Below are 22,439 nucleotides of genomic sequence, written 5' to 3'. Positions count from 1 at the left end.
CTCAGAAGATACAAAAAAAGTGAAAATAGAAGGAAACAAAACCAAGCATTGAACACAAACCAAAAGAAATTTTACCAGACAATAGATAACACACACATTAAAATAAACAATCCACCAAACATAACAGACATGGAACACTTCTGGAGGAACATATGGTCAAACCCGGTACAACATGACAGGCATGCACGATGGATACAAGCAGAAACAGACACATACAAGATGATACCACAAATGCCTGAAGTGATCATTTTGCAACATGAGGTCACCCAAGCAATTAATTCTACTCACAATTGGAAAGCCCCTGGAAATGATAAAATAGCAAATTTCTGGTTAAAGAAGTTCACCTCAACACATTCACATCTAACTAAATTATTTAACAGTTACATTGCAGACCCATACACATTCCCTGATACACATACACATGGAATAACGTATCTGAAACCAAAAGATCAAGCAGACACAGCGAACCCAGCTAAATATCGCCCCATAACATGCCTACCAACAATATACAAAATATTAACTTCAGTCATTAAACAGAAATTAATGACACATACAACACAGAACAAAATTATAAATGAAGAACAAAAAGGCTGTTGCAAAGAAGCATGAGGATGTAAAGAGCAACTGATAATAGATGCAGAGGTGACATATCAAGCTAAAACTAAACAAAGGTCGCTACACTACGCATACATTGATTACCAAAAAGCTTTTGATAGTGTACCCCACTCATGGTTACTACAAATATTGGAAATGTACAAAGTAGATCCTAAATTGATGCAGTTCCTAAATATAGTAATGAAAAATTGGAAAACCACACTTAATATCTAAACAATACAGATTAAGCGTGAAATATACCAAGAAGACTCAATAAGTCCTTTCTGGTTCTGCCTTGCTCTGAACCCACTATCCTACATGCTAAATAATACAAGTTATGGATATAATATTACTGGAACATACCAACACAAAATCACACATTTGCTATACATGGATGATCTAAAACTACTGGCAGCAACAAATCAACAACTCAACCAATTACTAAAGATGACAGAAGGATTCAGCAATGATATAAGTATGGCTTTTGGAACAGACAAATGTAAGAAAAATAGCATAGTCAAAGGAAAACACACTAAACAAGAAGATTACACATTGGATAACCACAACGACTACATAGAAGCGATGGAAAAAACAGACGCCTATAAATATCTAGGATACAGACAAAAAATAGGAATAGATAATACAAATATTAAAGAAGAACTAAAAGAAAAATATAGATGAAGATTAACAGAAATACTGAAAACAGAATTGACAGCAAGAAACAAGACAAAAGCTATAAATACTTATGCTATACCAATATTGACCTACTCCTTTGGAGTAGTGAAATGGAGTAACATAGACCTAGAAGCACTCAATACACTTACACGATCACAATGCCACAAATATAGAATACATCACATACATTCAGCAACAGAAAGATTCACATTAAGCAGAAAGGAAGGAGGCAGGGGATTTATCGACATAAAAAACCTACATTATGGACAGGTAGACAATTTAAGAAAATTCTTTCTAGAACGAGCAGAAACTAGCAAAATACACAAAGCAATCACTCATATAAATGCATCGGCTACACCATTGCAATTTCATAACCACTTCTACAACCCTCTAGATCACATAACATCATCAGATACGAAGAAAGTAAATTAGAAAAAGAAAACACTACATGGCAAGCACCTGTATCATCTAACACAGCCACACATCGATCAAGACGCATCCAACACATGGCTAAGAAAAGGCAATATATACAGTGAGACGGAAGGATCCATTATTGCAATACAGGATCAAACAATAAACACCAGATATTACAGCAAGCATATTATTAAAGATCCCAATACCACAACAGATAAATGCAGGCTTTGCAAACAACAAATAGAAACAGTCGATCACATCACAAGCGGATGTACAATACTAGAAAATACAGAATACCCCAGAAAACACGACAATGTAGCAAAAATAATACATCAACAACATGGCGTACAACATAAACTAATAAAGCAACACGTTCCCACATACAAGTATGCACCACAAAATGTACTGGAGACGATGAATACAAATTATACTGGAACAGAACCATTATAACAGATAAAACAACACCACATAACAAATCTGACATCATAATCACCAATGAAAAGAAGAAATTATCACAACTAATCGAAATATCCATACCCAACACAACAAATACACAGAAGAAAACAAGAGAAAAAATTGAATAATACATCCAACTGGCTGAAGAAATCAAGGACATGTGGCATCAGGATAAAGTTGACATTGTACCAATTATACTATCAACTACAGGAGTCATAGCACAAAATATCCACCAGTACATCAGCGCAATACAGCTACATCCAAACGTATATATACAACTACAGAAATCTGTAATTATTGATACATGTTCAATTACCCGAAAGTTCCTAAATGCGATGTTACATATACCGTACAGTTAAAAGGAAGTCACGCTTGATTAAGGTCCGCGTCACTTTCCATTCTTAACCAGACATAACGTCTGAGAAAGGAAAGAAATAATAATAATAATAATAATAATAATAATATGGAATGTGCTTAAGGGAAGAATTGTTTTTGTAGAATGTTGTTGTTTTGTACATAATTAAGTACAGTTTAAGACAATAACGAACTAATTTTAAAGCTTTGGCTACTCCTTGCTTAGCATTTTTGCGTAAGTGGAAATTTTAGAGCTATTTATTTCCTCAGACAAATGTACAAGACCCCAAACACATGCATTAGTTAAGGGATAAGCTTCTGGGCTGGAAATCAGATATTCTTACGTTGCACCCACACAACAACTTACGCTTCTACTTCTTTGCTAAATGTTCGATTATAGCCACGCTTATTCGATTTCTTCACTTTCTGAGTCAACAGATGTAGTATGGGAGGCCCTTCTTTCCTTGAGGCTAACTTTTCATGGGTATTTTCTTTTCTGCTAGCAGTTAAAACAGATTCAACAGAGTTTATGTTGACATGTAAACAGATTCCTGCACAGTAAGCAACCAACTCCAAACACAAACTACTGTTTGTGAAAATGACTAAATTCAAATAGTACTCTGTAACAACGATGGCACTTGACTAGAATGCAAATGAGGCGTTGAGAACTATCAGGACCAAAAGCACACCGTCTTCGATCCCCCATTTAAATAAATATCAGAGCAACCAGTGAGACAGCTTTTCGTGAATTTACATAGGTACAATGTGCAGATAAATCTGACCCACTATAAGACCAATAGATGTCAGAAGCATGAATGAAGCTACAGTCTCACACTCGACGATGAAGTGCCTTATGGTTCTCAGCACTAAATGGATTACTGCGTGATAAAATCCAACGCTCCCCCCCCCCCCCCCCCCCCCAACGCACATGAACCATGGACCTTACCGTTGGTGGGGAGGCATGCGTGCCTCAACGATACATATAGCCGTACCGTATGTGCAACCACAACGGAGAGGTATCTGTTGTGAGGCCAGACAACTGTGTTGTTCCTGAAGAGTGGCAGCAGCCTTTTCAGTAGTTTCCGGGGCAGCAGTCTGGATGATTGACTGATCTGGCCTTGTAACACTAACCAAAACGGCCTTGCGGTGCTGGAACTGCGAACGGCTGAAAGCAAGGGGAAACTACATCCGTAATTTTTCCCGAGGGCATGCACATTTACTGTATGGTTAAATGATGATGGCGTCCTCTTGGGTAAAATTTTCCCGAGGTAAAATAGTTCCCCATTCGGATCTCCGGGCGGGGACAACTCTGGAAGACGTTCTTATCAGGAGAAAGAAAACTGGCGTTCTACGGGTCGGAGCGTGAAATGTCAGATTCCTTAGTCGGGCAGGTACGTTAGAAAATTTAAAAAGAGAAATGGATAGGTTAAAGTTAGATATAGTGAGAATTAGTGAAGTTCGATGGCAGGAGTAATGACTTCTAGTCACGTGAATACAGGGTTATAAATACAAAATGAAATAGGGGTAAAACAGGAGTAGGTTTAATAATGAATTTAAAAAATAGGAGTGCGGGTAAGCTACTACAAACAGCATAGTGAATGCATTATTGTGGCCAAGATAGATGCGAAGCCCACGCCTACCACAGTAGTACAAGTTTATATGCCGACTAGCTCCGCAGATGATGAAGAGACTGATGAAAAATATGATGAGATAAAAGAAATTATTCAGATAATGAAGGGAGACGAAAATGTAATTGTCATGGGTGACTGGAATACGACACTAAGAAAAGGAAGAGAAGGAAACGTAGTAGCTGAATATGGAATGGCGGTCAAGAATGGAAGAGGAAGCCGACGGATACAAGTTTGCACAGATCATAACTTAATCATAACTAACACTTGATTCAAGAATCATAAGTGAAGGTTGTATACATGGAAGAATGTTGGAGAGACTGACAGGTTTCAGATAGATTATATAATGGTAAGACAGATTTAGGACCCAGATTTTAAATTGTAAGACGTTTTCAGGGGCAGATGTGTACTGTGACCACAATGTATTGGTTATGAACTGTAGATTAAAACTAAAGAAACCACAAAAAGGTGGGAATTTAAGGAGATGGGACCTGGATAAATTGCCTAAACCAGAGGTTGTACGGAGTTTCAGGGAGAGCATTAGGGAACGATTGACGAGATTGGGGGAAAGAAATACAGTAGAAGAAGAATGGGTAGCTTTGAGAGCTGAAATAGTGAAGGCAGCAGAGGATCAAGTAGGTGAAAAGACGAGGGCTGATAGAAATCCTTGGGTAACAGAAGAGATACTGAGTTTAATTGATGAAAGGAGAAAATAAAAAACGCAGTAAATGAAGTAGGCAAAAAGGAATACAAGCGTCTCAAAAATGAGATCGACAAGAAGTGCAAAATGGCTAAGCAGGGATGGCTAGAGGACAAATGTAAGGATGTAGAGGCGTATATCACTAGGGTTAAGATAGATACTGCCTACAGGAAAATTAAAGAAATTTTTGGAGAAAGGAGAAGCACTTGTATGAATATCAAGAGCTCAGATGGAAACCCAGTTCTAAGCAAAGAAGGGAAAACAAAAAGTTGGAAGGGTATATAGAGGATCTATACAAGGGGGATGTTCCTGAGGAGAATATTATGGAAATGGAAGAGGATGTAAATGAAGATGAAATGGGAGATATGATACTGCGTGAAGAGTTCGACAGAGCACTGAAAGACCTAAGTCGAACAAGTAGACAGCATTCCATTAGAACTACTGATAGCCTTGGTTGAGCCAGCCCTGACAAAACTCTACCAACTGGTGAGCAAGATGTATGAGACAGGCGAAATGCCCTCAGACTTCAAGAAAAATATAATACATCCAATCCGAAAGAAAGCAGGGGTTGACAGATGTGAAAATTACCGAACTATCGGTTTAATAAGTCACGGCTGCAAAATACTAACACGAATTCTTTTCAGACGAATGGAAAAACTGGTAGAAGCCGACCTCGGTGAAGATCAGGTGGATATAAGATGAACATCAACAAAAGCAAAACGAGGATAATGGAATGTAGTCGAATTAAGTCGGGTGATGGTGAGGGAATTGGATTAGGAAGTGAGACACTTAATGTAGTAAAGCAGTTTAGCTACTTGGGGAGCAAAATAATTGATGATGGTCGAAGTAGAGAGGATATAAATTGTAGACTGGCAATGGCAAGGAAAGCGTTTCTGAAGAAGAGAAATTTGTTAAATCGAGTATAGATTTAAGTGACAGGGAGTCGTTTCTGAAGGTATTTGTGTAGTGTAGCCATGTATGGAAGTGAAACATGGACGATAAATAGTTTGGACAAGAAGAGAATAGAAGCTCTCGAAATGTGGTGCTACAGAAGAATGCTGAAGATTAAGTGGATAGATCACATAACTAATGAGGAGGTATTGAACAGAATTGGGGTGAAGAGGAGTTTGTGGCACAACTCGACTGGAAGAAGGGATCGGTTGGTAGGACATGTTCTCAGGCGTCAAGGGATCCCCAATTTAGTATTGGAGGGCAGCGTGGAGGGTAAAAATCGTAGAGCGAGACCAAGAGATGAATACACTAAAAAAAATTCAGAAGGATGTAGGCTGCAGTAGGTTCTTGGAGATGAAGAAGCTTGCACAGGATAGAGTAGCATTGAGAGCTGCATCAAACCAGTCTCAGGACTGAAGACCACAACAACAACAACAACAAGAAGTCTACTTTAGACACAGGTAACAGCGTCGACGTGACATGCAAACAATGTGGCCTTGGTAGGTCGCTGGAGTAAATTTGCACCACATCTGCACGCACCCATTTCCCGTAAGTTGTAGGGAGGGGGGCGATGAGTTCTGACACCACCTTCAATCACATCGGTCGATCGTTGTCAGATCTGGTGAGTTGGGGGGGGGGGGGGGGGGGGGAGGCGGCAGCACATCAGTTGGTACTCGCCACTTTGTTTCTGGAGGCAATCCATCACACTACTGGCCTTATGACATGGCGCATTATCTTCTTGAAAATTGCCACTGCCGTTGGGTAACAAGATCGTTATGAGGGATTGTACGTGGCTTGCAACCAATGTACCTCTTCGCCGTCATGGTGCCTTGCACGAGCTCCGCTGGACCCATGGATGCCAAAGCGAATGTTCCTCGGAGCGTAATGGAGCCACCGCCAGTTTTTCTGCGTCCCGCAGTACAGGAGCCAAAGAGCTGTTCCCTTGGAAGACGACAGATTTGCGCCCTCCCATCGGCGTGATCAAGACGCTTCAACGCATGCCACTGTGCTAACGTCCAGTGCCGATGGTCATGTACCCATTTCAGTCGTAATTGCTGACGTCGCGCTGTTAACATTGGCACATGCCTAAGTCATCGGCTGCGGAGGCCATATGACATTCTCAACACTTCAATAAGGTTACATAATGTTATCCGCCGATCCTCACGAACAATCACAGCAGCTGTGTTGACGTTGACTTCAGTCAGAGCAGAAGGGGAAATTGAGAGCAAAGCTTAAACACCAGGCCCACCTTGCTACATACAGGCAAGTTGACGTTCTTTGAAGTCCTTGAACCATCTTTTTTCTTTCTTTTTTTTTTTTTGGTGGGAGATGGATCAGGTAATGGGGTGGCGGCGGCTAGGTGGGCAGGGATCGCGACCCGAGGCCTGGCCACGATGACTCCTCCCTCCCATCCGGGGGATGTGGTACGAAGGATGCAGTTGGTGTATTATTGTGAATTTTTTATTATTTTATTCATTCATTTATTTATTTTTAATGTTTTTTATTGTTTTTAACAGTAAGGATCTGAAAACTAGTAAGTGCACTCGTTGCGTCGAGTTGGGGACGCACATAACTAAAAACATGCTAATAGTTGTAGAAAAAGGCATAAAGAAAGAGGGCAAAGTGCGGGGATAAGGAAACCATGATACAAAACCGAAGGGTAGAATCCATACCACCATTGACCAGTGCTACATCTTGCACCGGATGGGAAACAAAAACTGTGAAGACCTTTTCGCACTGGGGACAAAAAGAGGAAATGGGGCAAATACTGCTACAGAGTGTAAGGGTTCACGACGAAACTCTTCATCTGCTGTATCATCCAGGTATGACTTCTCGTAATGACCAAGGTAGATCCCACGTTGTACCGTGTAGTGTTCTATCACCGTCTTGCAATTTTAACTTCTCTTACCCGTGATGTACCAGCTACGTGGAGGGTCATGGAAAGCACTCCACAAATAATTGGAAAAACACTGTCGATACTTCGGGTTACGGAGGATCTTGCAATGTCGTTCCTCCAAATAGTTCCAAAAGTCTAAAGTTTCCTTAGTGCCGTCTTGAAACAAATAATGCACTACATGCCCCCGAAGCCACGTCATTGCATTAGTTTTAGTGCGTGGGTAACACATCTCACCCGGGAATAGGGTAGTCTAAACACTGTCGCAAGAGGAAGTGGATCATCATCGTACGCTTGCCGCAGCTTTTCTCAGGCTTCAGTGGCTCTATAGTTTAAACGAACACATAATTTTATTGTACCGTACTGCTCCTCTGCTGTCACCTCTACTGACTGTTATGCGAAAAGCAAAGAGCGTCTATAAAACAGAGCGTTATTACCAACCTACCGACACGAAAGTGCTGCCGCCCACGGACATTATACATAAGAACCCGCTCTTTTCAAATATTCATGCTACAGATAGGAAACTATCACGAAAGCACCGGGAAGAAATCAGTCTCAGTCTTTGTTGATCAACCCTCGTACATCGCGATATGTTTTACTACAGAAAGTGCTACTCGGTGTGTGGAGTGCTGGTGTGAGGTGTAAGAAGGTGCAGTTGTTGGATCGGAGGACTTCTGCCTGGACGCGCCTCTGGAGACGCCAAGTCATCTGCGGCTGGCTGGTGGGTTGTATTGTGATTGTAGAGCGAGGGGGGAGGGGGGGAGGCTGGCGCCTGTGGGGGATTTACCCGCCGCGCATCGGCTGAGCGGTGCATAGCCGCATCTATTGATGGGGACCACTCAGCCTATGTAATATAACCACAGGCTACCGTTTCTGGTCTCACGGCTCTTAGGACCCAGCGAATTCTACTCGCCATTATCTTGTAAATTACGAAGCCTTTGCGTCTATAAGCTGTTCGCTTTTGGCTCATGATTGCATCCGAATTTCTGAGATAAATAATAACTTATTTATTTGAAACTTCAGCTTCCGCAGCAGCTGTTATTTATACTCAATTACTATCGGTTTATCGATCTGAAGCTCACTCGCGTTGAAGAATAATTTTCACCACCCGTGTTTTGGAAACAGATCTTTTAGTGTTGTGTGATGTCCTTAGGTTAGTTAGGTTTAGGTAGTTCTAAGTTCTAGGGGGCTGATGACCATAGATGTTAAGTCCCATAGTGCTCAGAGCCATTTCTTTTAGTGTAATATTAAATGTAGAGATATGACAACACCAATAAATAACTTTTCGCAGTGGCTTTCCTGATAATCGCTGTCCCCTCCATACACGCCAATCACCATCCTCGCTGCCCCGCCCCCCCCCCCCCCTCTACATCTACATCTACATCCATACTCCGCAAGCCGACTGACGGTGTGTGGCGGAGGGTACCTTGAGTACCTCTATCGGTTCTCCCGTCTATTCCAGTCTCGTATTGTTCGTGGAAAGAAGGATTATCGGTATGCTTCTGTGTGGGCTCTAATCTCTCTGATTTTGTCCTCATGGTCTCTTCGCGAGATATACGTAGGAGGGAGCAATATACCGCATGACTCTTCGGTGAAGGTATGTTCTCCAAACTTCAACAAAAGCCCGTACCGAGCTACTGAGCGTCTCTCCTGCAGAGTCTTCCACTGGTGTTTATCTATCATCTCCGTAACGCTTTCGCGATTACTAAATGATCCTGTAACGAAGCACGCGGCTCTCCGTTGGATCTTCTCTATCTCTTCTATCAACCCTATCTGGTACGGATCCAACACTGCTGAGCAGTATTCAAGCAGTGGGCGAACAAGCGTACTGTAACCTACTTCCTTTGTTTTCGGATTGCATTTCCTTAGGATTCCTCCAATGAATCTCAGTCTGGCATCTGCTTTACCAACGATCAACTTTATCCTTCTTTTTCGCTTTCTGTCAAATCTCTGTTGAACGTCTATCACATGTTCATTAATTTATTAATTTACACTCACTCAATTCTACGCACAAACGCACACACACGATTATGAAAGAAGGAAAACTTGCGGTCACGGATTGGCAACACTATCAACCAGCACAGAAAACAAGTGAGTCAAATAAACACTGCGCTCAGTGAGGAGCGTGTGAAAGTACAGTACTATTTTCCTTTCTGAGTTTCAAGAATATGGGATGAACTGGAAAAAACAGCAGTGCAGCGTGAGAAAAATGCGGCTATTGCCAAGTTTATTTTGACGTCACCCTCAACTGACAACGAAGAAAAGTAGTAGCTTTCAGATCATGTAAACAAGAGAAAAAGTACTGCAAGTTCTGTAAGTATGTTGCATGCCAATTTTATGAAGAAATACTGTTTTGAATCTGTAAATACTGAAATGTAAAGATATGCTACGTATCTTATTTCCAGAATGAACGCAGAAGATGCTGTATAAATAAAAGAGCAAAATGTGTCATGAAAAATTCCTTTTAATTTCAGTGAACTTCAGACCGAAAAATCAGTGACTACTGAAAATGATATATCTTTTGCTGTCGTCATTTTTCACAGCAGCTATACACAAACTGTAGTTGTTAGCAAGAAAATGACTTTCCCCATGCTGCATATGAAACTTTACTTAAACATTCATTTTGTCTTTTTAACAGGATGTAATCCAGGATTACCCAATTTACATGATTCTTCGCTTTCACTTATTGGTTATTGGATTTAAAGCAGTTCAAGCAAAATGCAAATTTGCTTACATTAAAATATCTAGTTCTTCACATGAATATTAGGTAGTTTTGCCCAGTGTAAAACCAAAAAGAGAGAAACTGGAAGAAAAAAGAATCCCTAAGACTAACATCATTATTTGTAAAGCAGAGAAACGGAATACAGTATTTCTTTTGGACACAACAATATAGCGACAAACTAAAAGTTAATTTTTGAAAATGATATTAAAATATTCAAACAGTCAGAACAGATAATTTATAGACTAAGGTAAAAAATGTTTTAAAAATTCAGACAATGCGACAGAAGACTGGGAAAATGGAAAATTAATACGGACTAGTCCCAGTGCACCATCACTCTGATGCCAAACAATAACCCGTAAATTTCAACAAAATTCACACTCAAAACTGTCTGTAGATAAGTTAAAATTACTATTTGAAAATTATAAAAATAGGACGACAGAACTATAAGAAACTACATGCAGTTTATACAACTCACAAAAGGTACAAAAATCCCAGGCACAGCTACCTTCCCTCTTTTAATTCCGAAAATATGAAATTAAACATTCCAGTGACATAGACAATAAGTGTCATAGGATAACATGTAAAAGCTAAAAACCAATTTTCGAATGAATAAATTAAGGGTATATTCAACTTCATGAATTAATAACAGGACAAAACTAGTTTTACTTTAATAGTGTAAACTGTTTACAATAGGATGGGTTACCAATGGCCTCCCCAGTGTCAGAAGCCTAATAAATATTTTCATAAACGATGCAGAAAATGTGTTTTTTAATTCTATCACAGATAGATGTAACATTCTGTACTGAGTGAGATACAAAGATTATATACGTTGTTTAATTGACGTACAACCAACAAAAATTCACCACTTACATACAGAGATAAACGCAACACATAAAAAGGTAGATTCATAGTATAAAAACAATGTGAAAATTGAATAATCTTCATAGGTATAAAAATTTAATAATAAAACCCTCAGTATGACTCTGAAAGTTACTGTATACATAGACCCACAACTGACACAATCAAACACCGGATCTCAAACCAGCTACACTGACCAAAACAAACCGGCACTCGGACACATGCGCTGTAGACCCGACACAGTACATTGAACACCGCAAACTGCCAAAAAACTCTAGATATCTTCACTCAAATTGCGATAGACAATGCTATATTAGTAATCTAGTCAGAAAATCAAAGGAAAAATCAGAATAAAATTAGTAAACACAATGCACAAACAAACACAAACAACAATATGATATAACTCGACACAAATAAACATACACAGTGGGGAAACAGTAACACATTGGATACATGACATGAAGGAGTATTATAGGTGAACAACATGGTATAATAGCACAACCTCGTACTTCAAATAACAAAATCTTCGAAATACATAGCAAAAAAGAGCTTTCAAAGCGGACAGATGACTGCAGTATTACATCCCAAAAATAACAAATGGCACATAGTTCGACCAGAAGGCAAGAATATACCAACAACTATGCCCACAGGTGATAATGTAGGACATTCAGGCAGAATAATCGACACCCGATACAAAGATTGTATCAGAGTATGTCTGTTCAGGCCTTTCGTGCTGGTAATAGTGATCGCGAGACCCAGATACGTAATTAAACCGAGAGTATTGTTTACCTCAGGTAGATTCCTATAATGTGCGGTACCACGTGACTCTTCGACATTTTTTTCTCGTCCAGGCAAAGACTGTACACCTGTCACACTAGATATCTACCAGGGTGAGCTGCTGCGTCCATAGGCTCCACTGAAAAAATCTACGTATAAGGAGGTTGATTTCACAGACCATCAATATTGACAATGCCGTAAACAGCCCAGAAGAATTTTACTGACAGTGACAACGGCCGCGGAAGCCTACTCTTACTTCAGTGACATAGTCCACACTGGAATTAAAAAGAAAAAAAGAAACAAAGCAGAAATCTGGGAGGGAAATTAAAATTTAGAGAGAAGAAATAAAAATACTGAGGTTTGTCGATCCATAGTAATACCATCAGAATTCTGTTGGTTGGCAGATAAATGGCTGACCACGGCCGAAGTACACAGAATATAAAATGCAAACTGTCAATGGGAAGAAACGCGTTTCTGAAAAAGAGAAATTTTTTAAAATCGCTTATTAATTTAAGTTATAGGATGACTTTTCTGAAGGTATTTGTGTAGTGTCCGGAGATGAAACGTGGACGAAAGCCAGTTCAAACAAGGAAAGAGTTAAGGTTTTAGAAAAGTGGTGCTATAGAAGAATGTTGATGATTGGATGGTTTGTTCAAGTAACTTATGAGAATATACCGAATCGAAATGAAGGAAAAAGAAATTTATTGTACAACCTGAGTAAAAGATGGAATCTGTTGGTAAGGTAAGTCCTGAGATATTAAGGAATCGTCTGTTTGGTAATGGAAGGAAGTCTATGTGTGTGTGAGGAGGGGAGGGGACAAAGAGTATAATATTACTGCTCAAAAGAAGAAATTAATTTTTTTTCAAGCTTGTAATATTTAACTCGTTGTTATTGAACTAGTGTGTGTAGTACCTCTGTTTGTATCTCTGTGAAGGACAACATCCCAATCGGTGTCGACTTCTCCCACAGCGTACGTAATTGCGTACACGTAGACAATTTACTCTCGTGGTGGAGAAGCAGCTGTCGACTCCGACGGTTGCCTATAAAATACGTGAAATGTAAGAGAAGGAAAACATGTATAGGATCTTCTCGAACTGGAACACCGCCATTCGCATTTGGTAATTCGATGATTGTCTGCGAGTGAAATGAATTCTCTGTAACAGAGAAAACTTTCTCTATGCTTTTAACCGTGTTATTGAAGCAGGTTCTACAGCAAACATCGATCCCCAAATGTTTGAAGTCCTATACAAGCTTGTAGTACATAATAGTTCATCACAGAACCCTTTGCTAAAAATTAAATACGCGCGATTACCTTTGTAATGAAACAGACTATATTATGACTGTTACTAAACTCCACATTAACTTTATATATCGCTTGTAAATCTCAAAAAACACAAACTACACTATGACTGTTTCATTTCATACGCTCCCTACAAGTCCTTTCGGTATCCTGTCTCGTAAGAAAGTCTAGTCACATTCCAATTTTCTTCGCTCGCCATGGAGCAACGTAAGTCAAAGAAAAAAATGTTTCGCTCGCGCAGGCGAAACGTGCCACTCCGCAATATATATCCACTTTAAAATAGAAAGTAATGGACGTTGAACAGAACTGGTTAAAACACTTATTCCGACTAGTACGCGCTAAGGTATACTGTTAGTGTCAGAGGAGCACCATAGCATGAATATAGTACACAAATTACGATCGTATAGGCTGCAGGAGTCACATAGAGAAGATGAATCTTCCTTAGGATTGTCCAGCGTGGAGAGCTGCTTCTACTCTTCTTTCAGACAAAAGCAACCCGCTTATGTGCCGAAATACTCATTATCTGTGTATAGATAAGGACACAGTGAGTTGGCACATATGGTATTAAATTATAAAAATACAATGAAAAAAGCAACTGACACTCTGATGTGTGGACATGTTAGGATACCAAACAGGGCAATATCTTTACCTGTTCACCTAACACCATGATATGCTGTGCATCGCTTTCTTCGAAATCCCATGACAGCCTCACAATGCTTTGCACGAGCCTGATGCTTGACTCAATGGTGCCTGCCACCTTACTCAGTAATGGTGTAACAGCATGGTACCCTCTCGCGTTATGCTATGACCCGGTGACACTTGAAACAGCAACACGTCGACTCATGCGGAAAAAAGGCCAGAAGAAACACTCAGATCTGTACCAAACATTGTATCTCGACAGAGCATTTGTAGTTTCACAGAATACACAATCGGAACAGAGAAATAAAGAAACAATTGCCTCACAAGGGCGGAAGTAACAATAATAAAACTAATAGTAGTAATGGTAAGCAAAGTAATAAGATTAATAACACATACATAACGTCGACTGTAGTCCATTCGCTAAGTCACAAACGAAGGATACCGCTCCACCTGGTGCGAGCTCATCGATCGATATCTACTGTTTCCTCTTCTGAGACGTTCGACGCATTCCACTGATCAATTATGTCCTATAGGAATGCCGCACAGTTTCTCTCATCTTCAGTTATTTCCATTGTTGTACGTACACAACAGTCGCTATGCAACATCACCAGTGATGTATGCCCTGTCCCACATGTCCGTCAGAAAACCACACCTTTCCATGCAAATGTACTCTAATTTGCTAATTTCAACTAACGGAGCGTGAGCAGACTGTCGAAGAGCATTTCTACAAACTCCGAAACTTCTTTTTACATGTTAGAAAAATGTTCTGCCATATAAAAGCCTCGTGTGTAAACAGTTTAAAAAATTATCATGAGTGGGGTTTCAACCCTGGACCGTTTGGGCGTCGACCTAACGCTCTCCCAACTCACCCAAGGTACCCACACCAACCAGTAGTTCACAGATAAGCTTTTCGTGTCCTCTGGTATTTCTGGTGCTCTTTTTAATTAACTTTTACGCCCATTCTGCCTTACAGCACATTGTAAGAACCAATCGGAATGTTGTTTAATACTCTACTGACACATAACGTTTGGTACCGATCTGGGTGCCTGATATCTGAAAGTTTGGGCCTAAGGAACGCATTTGACGTGCCAAACTGGCATCCATTTTCACCACAATTCCGTTCAACAGCACCGGGGAATTTTTTACTATGAGAAGGCCGTCGCACAACCCTCCTACCCATATTTCACCCGTCCTTTTCACGCTTCTGAGAAGGTCAGAAACGCGATCTTTCAGACACATCGCCTCTCAGAATCGACAAGAAAACGCCTCAATAGGAGGAACAAAGAGCGACAATGCAACCACCCATTTCCATGATGCGACGATTCCCACACATTTCGGTATCATAAACGACGGTTCGAAGTTCGAAGTTCTTGAAAATCTCTGATACTGGTGACACCCCTGGACGTTTCAATTTCTCTGTAAGGACGTGTGGTATCGCATTCCCACTGAACGTGATCACACGCCATTGGAGTGTTGTTCGACCACAATTTTTTATGTCATATATTGGTTCGAAACACCACCGACCGTTCCAAATTATTCGCCGAAATTGGAACGTGATCGAAAGCCAGGAAATGGTCCTTATACATTCTAAGCCATCCTGTTTCGCGCTCTCCTGTGGCGTGATCTTAGAGTGGTGTCCAATTATGAATAAAATGGCGAAGGGTCCCTCCATTGCCCGCCAGTTCGACAACACTTTCAGTGGCGCCCGACACATTTATTGATAATTTAAAAAATGTGCCTTTACAGAAACAACCTGCGAAACAGTCCTAGGCGCCTGCAGACATGCATCTACATCTACATCTATATCTACATGGATACTCAGCAAATCACATTTAAGTGCCTGGCAGAGGGTTCATCTAACCACCTTCACAATTCTCTGTTATTCCAGTCTCGTATAGCGCGCGAAAAGAACGAACACCTATACACTATGCGATCAAAAGTATCGGAAAACTTACAAGTTCGTGGGGCAGCCCCATCGGTAATACTGGAATTTAATATGGTGCTGGACCACCCTTAGCCTTGACGATAGCTTCCACTCTGACAGGTATACGTTCAATCAAATGCTGGAAGGTTTTTGGGGAATTGCAGCCCATTCTTGACCGAGCACTGCACCGAGTAGAGGTATCGAAGTCGGTCGGCGAAGCCTGGCACGAACTCGGCGTTCCAAAAGATCCCAGAGATGTTCTATAGGATTCAGGTAAGGACTTCGTGCAGGATAGACCATTACAGAGATGTTATTGTCGTGTAATCACTCCGCGACAGGCCGTGCATTATGAACAGGTGCTCGATAGGGCTGAAAGATGCAATCGAAATCCGCGAATTGCTCTTCAACAGTGAGAAGCAAGAAGGTTCTTTAAAAATCAATGTAGGCCTGTGCTGTGTTAGTGCCACGCCAAACTACAAAGGGTGCAAGCCTCACTCCATGAAAAACACGACCCTACCATAACACCAATGCCTCCGAATTTTACTGTTGGCACTACACACGCTGCCAGATGACGTTCACTGAGCATTCGCCATTCCCACACCCTGCCATCGGATAGCCACATTGTTTACCGTGATTCGTCACTCCACACAACGTTTTTTTTACTGTTCAATCGTCCAGTGTTCACGCTTCTTACACCAAGCGAGGCGTCGTTTGGTATTTACCGGATTGACCTATGGCTTATGAGCAGCCACTCGACCATGAAATCCAAGTTTTCTCACCTCCCGCCTAACTTTCGTAGTACTTGCAGTGGATCCTGATGCAGTTTGGAATTTCTGTGTGATGGTCTTGATAGAAGTCTGCTGATTAGACATTACGACCCTCTTCAACAGTCGGCGGTCTCTGTGAGTCAACAGACGAGGTAGGCCTGTACGCTTTTGTGCTGTACGTGTCCCTTCACGTTTCCGTTTCACTTTCACATCCGAAACACTGGACCTAGGGATGTTTAGCAATGACCCACAATCACCTGATCACTACGTGAGTCCCGCGGAGCGCCCCATTCTGCTCCCTCACTATGTCTAATGACTACTGATGTCGCTGATATGGAATACCTTGAATTAGGTGGCAGCACAATGCACCCAATATGAAAAACATATGTTTTTGGCGGTGTCCGGATACTTTTGATCACATAGTGTGTGAAACTTCCTGGCAGATTAAAACTGTGTGCCCGACCGAGACTCGAACTCGGGACCTTTGCCTTTCGCGGGAAAGTACTCTACCAACTGAGCTACCGAAGCACGACTCACGCCCGGTACCCACAGCCTTACTTCTGCCAGTATCTCGTCTCCTACCTCCCAAACTTTACAGAAGCTCTCCTGCGAAACTTGCAGAACTAGCACTCCTGAAAGAAAGGATATAGCGGAGACATGGCTTAGCCACAGCCAGGGGGATGTTTCCAGAATGAGATTTTCACTCTGCAGCGGAGTGTGCGCTGATATGAAACTTCCTGGCAGATTAAAACTGTGTGCCCGACCGAGACTCGAACTCGGGACATTTGCCTTTCGCGGGCAAGTGCTCTACCAACTGAGCTACCGAAGCACGACGCACGGCCGGTACCCACAGCCTTACTTCTGCCAGTATCTCGTCTCCTACCTTCCAAACTTTACAGAAGCTCTCCTGCGAAACTTGCAGAACTAGCACTCCTGAAAGAAAGGATATAGCGGAGACATGGCTTAGCTACAGCCTGGGGGATGTTTCCAGAATGAGATTTTCACTCTGCAGCGGAGTGTGCGCTGATATGAAACTTCCTGGCAGATTAAAACTGTGTGCCCGACCGAGACTCGAACTCGGGACCTTTGCCCTTCGCGGGCAAGTGCTCTACCAACTGAGCTACCGAAGCACGACTCACGCCCGGTACCCACAGCCTTACTAGGTATTTAGTTGAATTTACGACTTTTCGCTATTTAGGGTCAATTGCCACATTTCGCGTCATACGTAAATCTTTCAAAATAGTTTTGCAATTTGTTTTGATCTTCCGATGACTTTTCTAGCCGATAAACGACAGCTTCATCTGCAAACAACCTAAGACGGCTGCTAATATTGTCTCCCAAATCTTTTATATATACCCATGCTCATAAATTGAGGATAATGCTGATACATGATGAAACAAAGCTCTGGTGGGTGGTCTGCGGGTTTAAATCACCTCAGTCTATGACCATGTGGTGCATTTTACCTGCGGTCATGCCACGGTGGCGCTGGCAGCATTCCGCATACGCAGAGGTGTGTTGGTGCATGTCAAAGTAAGGCGCATCAAAGAAGTGTGCAGTTGATTTCAGACGTGTTAATGGTGACTGTCTGTTGAAAATGGCTCAAAGAACATATATTGATGACGTTATGAGGGGTAGAATACTAGGGCGACTGGAGGCTGGTCAAACACAGCAGGTAGTAGCACGGGCCCACCGTGTGCCACAAAGTGTGATCTCAAGATTATGGCAACGATTCTAGCAGACAGGAAACGTTTCCAGGTGCTACAGTGCGGGACGTCCATAGTGTACAACACCACAAGAAGACCGATATCTCGCCATCAGTGCCCGTAGACGACCACGGAGTACTGCAGGTAGCCTTGCTCGGGACCTTACTGCAGCCACTGGAACAGTTGTCTCCAGACACAGTTGTCTCCAGTCTACAGACGACTGAACAGACATGGTTTATTCGCCCGGAGGCCTGTAAGGTGCATTCCACTGACCCCTGGTCACAGGAGAGCCCGTAAAGCTTGGTGCCAAGAAAACAGTACATGTTCATTGGAACAGTGGTCCCACGTTATGTTCCCAGACGAGTCCAGGTATAGTCTGAACAGTGATTCTGGCGTAAACCAGGAAACAGATACCCAACCCTTAATGTTTTTGAAAGGGTGCTGTATGTAGGTCGTGGTTTGATGGTGGGATTACGATTGGTGCACGTACACACCTGCATGTCTTTGACAGTGGAACTGTAACACGTCAGGTGTGTGGGACGTCATTTTGCACCAGTATGTCCACCTTTCAGGGGTGCAGTGGGTCCCAATGTCCTCCTGATGGATGATATCAAACGACCCCACCGAGCTGCCATCGTGGAGGGGTATCTTGAAACAGAAGATATCAGCCGAATGGAGTGGCCTCCCTGTTCTCCAGACCTAAACCCCATCGAGCACGTCTGGGATGCTCTCGGTCGACGTGTCGCTGCACGTCTCCAAACCCCTAAGACACTTCAGGTGATCTGACAGGCACTGGTGCAAGAATGGGAGGCTATACCCCTGCAGTTGCTCGACCACCTAATCCAGAGTATGCCAACCCGTTGTGCGGCCCGGGGACCTGTGCATGGTGATAATATCCCATATTGATGTCGGGGTACATGCGCAGGAATCAGTGGCACAGTAGCACATGTGTTTCGGGACGGTTTTCCCAACTTATCACCAATACCGTGGACTTAAAAATCTGTATTGTGTGTTCCCTATGTGCCTATGCTATTAGCGCCAGTTTTGTGTAGTGCCACGTTGTGTGGCACTACGTTCTGCAGTTATCCTTAATTTATGAGCATGAGTATAGATAAGGAACAGCAATGGGCCCATAACACTACCTTGGGGAACTCCGTAAATCACTTGTGTTTTATTCGATGACTTTCTGTCAGTTACTAGGGACTGTGACCTCTCTGACAGAAAATCACGAATCCAGTCACATAAGTGGGACTATATTCCATAGGCACCCTGTTTCACTACAAGCTGCTTGTGTGGTACAGTGTCAAAAGCCTTCTGGAAGTAAAGAAATACAGAATCAATTTGAAATCCCTTGTGGACAGTCCTCAACACTTCGTGCGAGTAAAGAGCTAATAGTGTTTCACAAGAAGAATATTTTCTAAATCCATGTTGACCGTGTGTCAATAGACCGTTTTGTTCGAGGTATCTGGAAGTGAAGGTGTGTCAAGGGGTTGCCTGTCTGGAGGCACCTGGGACTACAACACAGGTCGTCTCAGTAAACATGGGCTGGTGCTGAAAGTGGTGTTGCCAAACTGGGAGGGCCCTAGAGGAACACTCTGCCGACCTATTCACTGATGTGTCTATATCGAACACCCCAGTGATCACGCCAAAGATGGGAGCGAAACAGGAAGGCTGAAAATGCATGTGCTTTAGATGTTGCTTCGGGTCATGTTCAAATTTCCTCGAATGGTATTGAACAGTCCCTCGTTTTCAACCTTTACACGAGAGAGGAAACTACTGTTGTGCAGCACTGCGGAGGGGCGCGATCACATTCAGCAGGGATGCAATACCACAAGGTCCTTAGAGAAAGATTGAAACATCTTGGGGTGTCACTAATGTCAAACATTGCCAAGAACATCATCCTGTTACTGATCGGACAGCGAACTGTCGTTTCTGTCCTTGAAATATGTGGAAAAGAGGGAAATGAGTGGCTTCATTGGCGCTCTTTATGCCATCTCCTGAGGCCTTTTTCTGACGATTCTGAGCGGAGGTGTGTCTGAAATGCCTTCTTTAGCTACCAATAACAAAACAGTACTATTTCAGCACTGAGCGTCGACGTTCTGGCCTCCTTCCCACAGCTGTCAAAGGAAGGTGTGAGATGTGGATAAAATGGGATGTGACGATCTTCCGATCGTGTGACGCGTCTACTTTGGCGCAGGGCAGAATTCTGGCGAAATTTAGTGCCAACAAGACATCGTTAGTACATCTTACAAGTCACGTGAACTTACGAGCTGTGGCATTTTTTCGCATGTGTCGACACCTTTTTGTTTGGAGCGTCATCGAGCCCGGGGGTGACATCGTAAGGCGCAACGCTTTTGCACTGTTACACAGGAAGTTTGTAGGCACCTTTGAGTCAGATCTCAAAACTCAACTTCACCATGGAAGACAATTGTGGTGTTCAGCAAAAGTGATGTTTCATTCATGTTTTTCAGTGTATATTGATGAACGTATTATGTACCAGTACCAATACTGACTGAGAGTCTGCATGTATTTTTATTGGTTAAACGAGTGAAACAAAAGTTTCTAATCAAAAGACAGAATACTGTGCAGACGATATTCACTAAAAAGTGTTATATGAAACTAGATTATAATAGAGAGAACGATGAGCTGAGAGAGACAGAATCAACCTGATCGGTGTCATGTATAATTTTGGTATCTGAATCGATTGCGAGCGAGCAGCAATGTAGTAAAACCGTGTCTCAGAAGTTACGTCATTATCTTTGGTCTGTGCGAGGGCGCAGTGAGCAGACAATGTTAAGCTGTGTTAGAGTGAGAAAGCAATGACAATGTTATGTTTCAAATGTAAAGTCTCAATTAATGAATGTGATTAATGAACATGATTATATCAAGATTGTAACGGAAACTGATCTGTGAAGGAGGAAGTCTAGTGGAACTAACTGTATACCAGACGTTAAATATTACACTGATGTTGCATTTTTTCATTGTTGCTACGCCATTGGACTAACTTGGCTATTGTACTGAGAGTTACTAGGTTTGAAGGATCGGAAAGTTTATTGTTTGGATGCTAAGACGTTCATTAAATTTAAAATCAGCCTTGAGAAATTTCTCACAGTGTTAAAAAAACTCAGTGTTGTCATTTATGCCCATATTTCATTTTTGAAAGCACCTTTCTCTTAAAATTTTTAACTAATCTTGTTTTTTTCAAAAGCAGAAAAGGAGCCAAGTGTGTTCGGAAAATACTTCAATTTGCAACTAAAAGAGAACTCATTGTATCTGTCGAGTGTCTCTGTGTAGATATAGTAAACTGCAGCTTTAGCATAGCAGCGCTGCAGTAGTGTAACGCGTTGTCCAGATTTGCCCAGAATAGAGGTAAAGACTAAATATATTAAGGTTTTTTTATTCAGTCAGAGCCAGCTTATGTCATTCAGAGACTGCTAGGTTTTTTTGTGTTCTATAGCAGTTCTAGTTCTGAGATCAGTGATCAGTTTTGCAAAACTAATTATCGTAGGTTTTTATGCCAAAGATCATTAGTCAGGCAGTTTATACTGTTCCAAAATTCTTGCAGACTGATTGCTAGCTTTTACAGTGTGGAAGACTTTCCTTTACCTTACAACAATTAATTATTAGGACAGTGCAGCTGTGCCCTCACATTACCGCAGTACAAGTCTGATTGCGACAGTATATTATTACAGCTCAGCTCTTACAATCAGAAACAGTACAGTACTTGAGTGTTATTTTTATTTATTTAGATAACTCTCAAACTACCTTCTGATTTTTTTAAGCTGCATTCATAAGCAAATGTGAATGAGTTCCCGAATGGATTCAGAGCACGTTACCGTTCTATCCCCGCCGTAAGAATCACTTTTTAATTTTATTGTTATTTTCAGGGTGACGTACCTCAATCAGCAAACATGGAAACCTTACAGTCAATCGGGGAAAATTTGTACCAGTTCCCCCCCCCCTTTTTTTAAAATACTGAACACAAAATAAACTAAACATCACTCGAGACTTCGTATCATATGCAGTTACCGAGTGTGTGGAAAACTGAAAATATATACTAAGTATGCCATATTAGCGTAAGA

Source organism: Schistocerca piceifrons, chromosome 4 (genome assembly GCF_021461385.2).
Source record: "Schistocerca piceifrons isolate TAMUIC-IGC-003096 chromosome 4, iqSchPice1.1, whole genome shotgun sequence".
In the NCBI taxonomy this organism is placed as follows: Eukaryota; Metazoa; Arthropoda; class Insecta; order Orthoptera; family Acrididae; genus Schistocerca; species Schistocerca piceifrons.
This window is presented reverse-complemented; position numbering follows the sequence as displayed.